This window comes from Styela clava, chromosome 14 (genome assembly GCF_964204865.1).
Source record: "Styela clava chromosome 14, kaStyClav1.hap1.2, whole genome shotgun sequence".
NCBI classification, from domain to species: domain Eukaryota; kingdom Metazoa; phylum Chordata; class Ascidiacea; order Stolidobranchia; family Styelidae; genus Styela; species Styela clava.
This window is the reverse complement of record NC_135263.1, coordinates 13,552,403-13,559,585: the sequence shown is the minus strand read 5'-3', so window position 1 is coordinate 13,559,585 and position 7,183 is coordinate 13,552,403. Positions and strand designations below refer to the sequence as shown.

Genomic DNA, 7,183 nt, shown 5'->3' with positions numbered 1-7,183 from the left:
CAATTGCGCAACTATACCCCAACATGTCATTGTCAACGTGAATCGGCGTTCAACCTCAAACGCCTAGTTCAATTTTCGTTTTTGAGATCTATTCAAAAAAATTATTGAAACTTTGCGTAATTTTTATTATGCACCTCCTCCTCTTTGGACTAAAATTTATTACCACACGAGAAATCATTTTGCGAATAATGTTTCCCCTTTCCCTTTAACGCTTGTGCAAACTACTTAAATTATTTAAAATATGAATAAATGGAAGATCTTCACCAAAATGCCGCCATTATCTGGGAAAACCCACAAACTAATATTATATATATTTATCATAACAACGTATCGTCAATTGATAATTCAAGAATTTGCACTAACTTTAATTAAATATTGGCATTCCAAAGCCTGCCTGTCATCAAGTTCACTGACGTCTAGTCGCCAGCCACTTCAACTCATGGCGCCACTTTCTAAGAACAACCTAATTCCACCATGGTTTTGTCTTGAGACTGTATCATATTTAGTTAGTCAATGCCATAATGTTTTTTGACCATGATTAAACATGATCTATTCGGGACAAATAATAAGTTGACTTCAATTCTCATGAAAATCGCATAGTCATGAAGAACCTATACGAGTTGATTGCTAAATTTTTCTTCTCAATCTTGGCCCATGAGTCTTGTCCTGTAAGCTCACGCAACTACTTTAAGCTTGTTTTTGAGATGATACCAATGACTACCCAAAATTAGATGTCCGTAATGGTTTATAGCCTAAGTCAAGATATTCAATCTATACATGGCCTGCTCCAGAATAATAAAGGGTTAATTACAAGTATGATCTGTATTAAGCCACTAAATCTTCAAGAAATAAAGCACGACGATATACAGAATCGACTCACAGTGTGAATTTATTTATAGTGAAAACATAGACATTTTATTTTAAGAAAGTCATAGAAAAAAAAAATACTCATAAAATAATAATATCGATTGATATTAAATTGAAAAAAAAAAACACCAATTAGGCGCCGCCAAATCGGAACATTAACGAAAAATAGTTTTTCAGGACACCAAGGCAGTGATATTTTTTGCCGACTCCGAAATAAAATAAATAAAACTATGATAAAAATCCTAAAATTTGTTTTAATGTTGTTTTCGACAGTTATCCAGAATGCGCCAACAATGGATGGTAATTGAATGTTATCCATTTCACGCTCATACGTAACCGAATATAAATAATAGAAAATATTCAGCGATTGAAACAGTTAAGAAATTAAAAAAATGAAAAGTAAACCCGCAATTAAATGTTTTCACTTGTTGAGCAAAGCAATGATAGAATCAATAAAACACAACACTATTTGGGAATTGATTTAATCCTAACAAAGGCTTATTGCGTCCTAATGCATTTTCGCTTACACCAATTTATCATCCATATCAGGGATCATTATCGTTTTGCGTCATTCACAAGTGACATTGCCAGGGATCGTTTATTGTGACGCACTTGAGGACAGATTTTTCTCAGCTAGTGCGTGAAATATTTCGACAACTGTTGTTTACCTCGAAATGCAGCAGTTGTTTGGGGATTAAATCCCCTTTTTCTCGAGAGTTTATCGATCAAAACTCTCTCAGATCGTAAAACCTTGGCACAGTCAAGCAAGGACCAAAACGAGTTGTAAGCAGTGTCTTAAACCTCGTTTAGGTTATACAATATTTTTGAGTTCCAAGCTCCCGCGATGCTGGTTCTCTCCACTTTACCGACAAAGAGTCATCATCCTACTATGCTTTCTCCTTCCATAAGACGTACGGTAGTTCCGTGAAAATTTCTTACATCCCTGCATCATTTTATGGTAGTGGCACATGCGTTCGTATCCTCTTTCGGGACATCCATAACGACAACACGTTGACGCTTGATGTTGAAACGGATACAGATGCTTGTATGGAGCCCGGTAACGGAGGATAACTACAAAAATAAAGATCAATTGTGATAAAAAAAAAAAGAGGTCGTGATCTCGTTAAAAAAATGATGCCATTGGCAATTACAAACAAAAAATGGTAATAATGTCCAATTTCACTAAGTGATGTACGCTAACGTTATTATCAATAGGTTCGTGGTGTCGATGGAATTGAGTCGTGGGATACAAAATAAAAATACCCATTAATATCTTTGGGAAGGGTCATTAAAATCGTGACCAATAAACACCTTAAAAGCCTTGGATCCTTAGTAGAATCGTGGTTCATTAATATAATACAGGGTATTATGAAATACGCTTAGCCGGTTTACCGCACCCTGACTAAATATTTACGAAAACTGAACACGGCGAGGTTATTTATGTGTGATGAGCCACATTCATGCCGGTAAGCATAAATTAATATTTCTGAAGTATAATTTCAGCTATGAAGTTACTATATGTTTTTTTTTGTATTCCTTATTGGTAAAATAGATTAAGCAATCAAACACATTTGATCAAATTGATGTTTGGCATATTCAAGCATATACCATTTATATTAATTACTATATTATATGTACACAAGCAAATAATATTTTTATGAGTTTATTAAAATTTCACGTTAATACTTACTGTAAACTCGATGAAATGGGAAAGGAAAATTGAACGAATCATCGTCACAAAACCATTTGAGAAACTCCCGAGCGTCGCTCCCGCATCGTTTTATCAATCCGTTCGATCTTCTCGTCTCGCCTTTGCCTATTTGGGCAAATATCAATGCTATCCCCAGCACGATAGCCATCCCAAGTTGAAAATTTTTTGACAATGAAGGCATAACTAACAATTTTTAAATCAATGATAGTAATAATAATGTAGTACTAATAAATCTGCTTGGAACAAAAAAGTAAAGTGAATAATATATTTACATGTGCACACACTGCGCTGTTCGATATATTCTTCTCGTGGACAGTTTGAGGAATGAATCATCATCTCCGCGGAAATAAGTTTTGAACCCCCTTTTCAAATTTTAATTGTACACAAATTGTCATGAATATACACTACTTTACAAACATATAAATCTAAAAATATCCCCGTCGCGTGCTATGTAATATTTACTAAACTAATTAACTTGATTAATATCTGTGCGAGTCAGAACATTTGGAGCCCACACGCAAATATTGAGTGTTTACTCTGTTGTACTATCTATCCTGGGTATCTTTGTTTGTTGACCACATTGACTAATCGCAAATACTTGAAACTCAATTCTCATTTTTCTAATTGTGGACAACCACGTATGGTCAGGTGATAATCAATCTAAGGCGCAACATGGACGCTTTTTTAACTTTTGAATACTCCACCTAAAATTTGGAAACCTACTGACAAGAATATTCGTCTATATTTGGTAGCATTACTGCATCAACCATAAGTGCTTTGCAGAAATTTGAGTATCCTATGCCTGCTCCGCGGAGTTTTCTTTCGGAAGTGTTTTCTCCGTGCACCACTTGACAATTAACCGCCGGTAAACATGGCTCGGTAACGGGACACCTCTGTTCTATTTCCGTGGGCTGTGTGACAAATTAAAACAACAAAAATTTCAATCTCCTAAATTATTTTTAGCTATTTAAATCTTATTCGATTTCTGAGGCCCTTCAGATGATATTTCGAGTGGAGGAGGTTACGAAGATGTCAAGCTTTTCTGATTAAGGCAGCTTATCCCATTAGAGGTGCCTGATAAACTGGAATACGTATTCCACCTATACGCCATTTGAATGCGCCAATAGCTTTCCAATGCTAAACAAATTTCTGATAGCATGTTGCACTTATGTACATTGCTGTCTGTATCGTTCTCTACATCTATACATTGCGGTTTCAATTGTTATCTTCGCTAACTAAGCCTCTTTAAATTTGACGGACACTCGATATTTAAATTTGAATAGCGAGCTGCGAGTTCTTTTTGTTTGCTCACCGACGGCGACAACGCCAACGACTCGCGATAGAACCACAGCAACTGCGGCATTGGTTTGCACTCTTTGCAAAGTATGTGAAAACAGATCCACGTACTGAGTAAGATTCAGCTGCCTCGCTGCTAGTCTTCAGGTAAACAAGTATGCGTTAATTTGGGCTTGGTTACTCACTAGAACATTTAAAACCGTGTACTGTATACAATGTTACATTTTTGAAAGATCAAACGTTATCTGATGTTGCCGGTCTATTAATACCGCGTGCATTTTTCAATGATTCAATTGTACACAATACATCCGAGTAAAAGTATATACTTAATTCATACAGAACACGCGGTGTACGCAAGCATTTTTTGGAAATGTAGTTTGATTTTAACGAAAACGTCGCAAGGTGCCTGCGAAATCTAAATTCTCTGTCTTGTATTAGGTTGTACAAATTGATCAAACATTATTTGGCGCAGTATATTTTTAGAAACCCGGGTTAATAAAGAAATTGGACAATATCACCAATTGCCATCAACAATTTTGATAAGAATCAAATATTTATAACATGGTCTAGCTTGATCGATTTTAGATATCAATAATGAATTTGATATAGAAAGCGGTTTAGATAAAAATCGGCGCCATGTATTTGGCATTTACGCTTTCTCTGAACTTATTGGCAAAATTGCTACAATTTATATATTTCGCAACGTAGGCAGAGAACGGTGTCACCCCGCCTAATATCACGGGATTTCGTCATTTTTAAGCGGAAACGAACGCCAATTGTAATTGGTAATCAAATCTAATCTAAGGAATTTCGATTTGCGTAATGCCATCATCAAAAGAAATGGCGTTGCCACGTTACTGGCATCTGTGAACTGTTTTCGAATTGCACTGGGCTGCGTTTTTATTGCCCACCACTGGCGCAAAATCAAATCTCATTCATGCCCCGTAAAACGAATGACACTTTCGGACACACAAAATTTTCCCGGCACTACTCCCGGGTGCTCGATATGATCAAATTAATATATACTCCATCAATATTTGTTGAGCAGTCGATTGTTAGACTTATATTTTGCAGCGCTTATCGTGAGCAAAAAAGAAATTTCTGCGAAAAATGATCTATGATTATTACAATATTAGATAAACGATTATATCGTAATGTAAAACTTATTGTACGTTCTCTATTACCGAACGCGAGAATTTATACAAATTTTTTCGACGCCACTTTTAAAAATTGCGACATACGACCTGGTTATATAAGGTTAAGACCTCAAATATGATAAGTTAATAAATCCTATAAGCGGCGCAGATGTTGAAGTGAAATTCGATATATTACATATTAGCGGTATTTACTCGTTAAGAGAAATAGGCCTTCAAGGCAGGTGTCTTGAACCAAGAAAAAGAGGTCGGAAGTCTATATGAAATTAAAACATGCCGTATGTGTAGGTATTAACTGGCCACGGACAATGAAATTAAATCATAATGCGGCAACGTTGATTTTATATTCAAAATCCAATAAAATTTCGTAACAAATTATTTCCAACAAAATATACAGATTTTACTAAAAATGGTTTTCAAAAATACTCTCAGAATCTTATTAGGCAAATGAGAAAATTTATAACTACAAAGATGCGTTAAGATTTTTTGTCCTAAAAATGTTTGCTCAAAACAACATCCAGAACTCTCAACTAAAATTGCAAAGGGAACTAGTATATAATTTACAAGCGACCACTGCGCGATCAGAGATTAAACAAAAATACATTTTTAAGATTTCTGCTTGCCCTGGTTTTGATTTTATATTGAAGAACGATATTCCTATCAGCCGTTACGTGCGTTGCATCAGCGTTTTGGCCAAATGTCAAGTAACACATTAATGTCTCTTGAGCGAAACCGTCAATCTTCTCGCAATGTTATGATAATAATATACAAATACCTGAGGGAGTTGCATCGAGCAAAGGTGAAACTGACAACCAATGTCAATTCTCAAATCCCTAGTTAAATTGAAATTACCTCTGTGGCACATTTGATTTTCCGCAGAATTGAAGATTTAAAACAGAACGACCTGGTCGCGCCAAACACACCCGTGATTCGCAAGTAGGTCGCCTGATGTCTGACTATCGTGAGTGTGTAGTTGGGAGCAAAGTCACTTTGGTTGGAGTAAATACGCACCCGAAAACCACAAAACCAGATTTCACTACCTTCGGTCTTGTTCCAAGAATAAAGAGCAATTTAAATTTCGTCAATTGGTCAATATATATTCCTTAGAGACAAGACCACTCAAAATATATTTGCAGACCCAGCTGCATCGTAATCTAACATGCAATATTTACTCGCCTGCGCTAAGTAAATTAGAAAACCACTTAACTTCTCGACAACCGAGTTGCAAGGCTCTGTGTGTTCCGTACGAAAGGGACTCGTCCTATTTATAAACCCGTCGAGAGATAGCTCTTCGTGGAATGATTTTTTCTCTTCTGATTGAAGCAATGAAAGGTATGTATCTCGTTTTGAAAAAGCTTTCGTGATTCTTTACCGATGTTTCAGCAACGCTGCCATGTTAGATAATACCTTACTAAGACGTATTTTACGTACTCATGCTGCGATCACGTGATAACCATACAGGTTAAAATTGCCATTACCCTAAAATCTAGCCAAAATTTATTCAAGCTGTGTGATTGTCCAATTCAAGCTTCCAATGTGGGGTTTCGTATAATTCAGCAAATATTTCCAGGTCCTAACGATTCATTCTGGTTTAACCTCATCGTTGCTTGAAAGTTATGGAAGGCCAGAAGAAATGAACAGAATTTAAAAAGCAGAGAGATAATTTTGCCAATGCACTTCAATTATATCTAACTGAGTTAAAGTCGAACCTCGCGGTAGAGTAAACTACCCTATATTTTTAGACTAACAGAGCATATAATATCAACTTCATAGTAACAACAAAACAGACGGAAGAGAATCAGGTATTATAACCAGACACTTTTATCCGAATACATGAAATCCGTTTTTCCTCTTCGCAGAAAAGATGAGTCTCGACTGCGGTAACGTCTTACCGCGAAAGCTTTCTCAATTATATTTCACCAATGCCATATTTCCCTATATGGTATTATAAATAAAAGACCGCATTTGTTCCGCTTTACTTATTTCATAAAGTTACATCATATTCTATTTTTGGACCAGCTTATATAAATAAACATACGCCTGGCCAAACGTGTATGGAGTATGGGTCAACTGAGTAAAAGTTCCAGCCAGGTATCTTCCGTACATGATGAAATTTAAATAAATCGCTTTGTGTGAATCAAATTACCAAAAGCGA

At 35.9% G+C, this 7,183-nt stretch overlaps 1 long non-coding RNA gene across 1 annotated transcript; it reads right to left on the bottom strand.

The window, feature by feature from the left end:
* Positions 1–864: 864 nt before the first annotated feature.
* LOC144432096 (uncharacterized) lies at positions 865–6,805 on the bottom strand. The gene is made up of 2 exons (XR_013480389.1): positions 2,558–6,805; positions 865–1,938 (listed from the first exon to the last, which is right to left on the bottom strand). It is a non-coding gene; the product is annotated as an uncharacterized LOC144432096 (long non-coding RNA).
* Between the last annotated feature and the right edge of the window lie 378 nt (positions 6,806–7,183).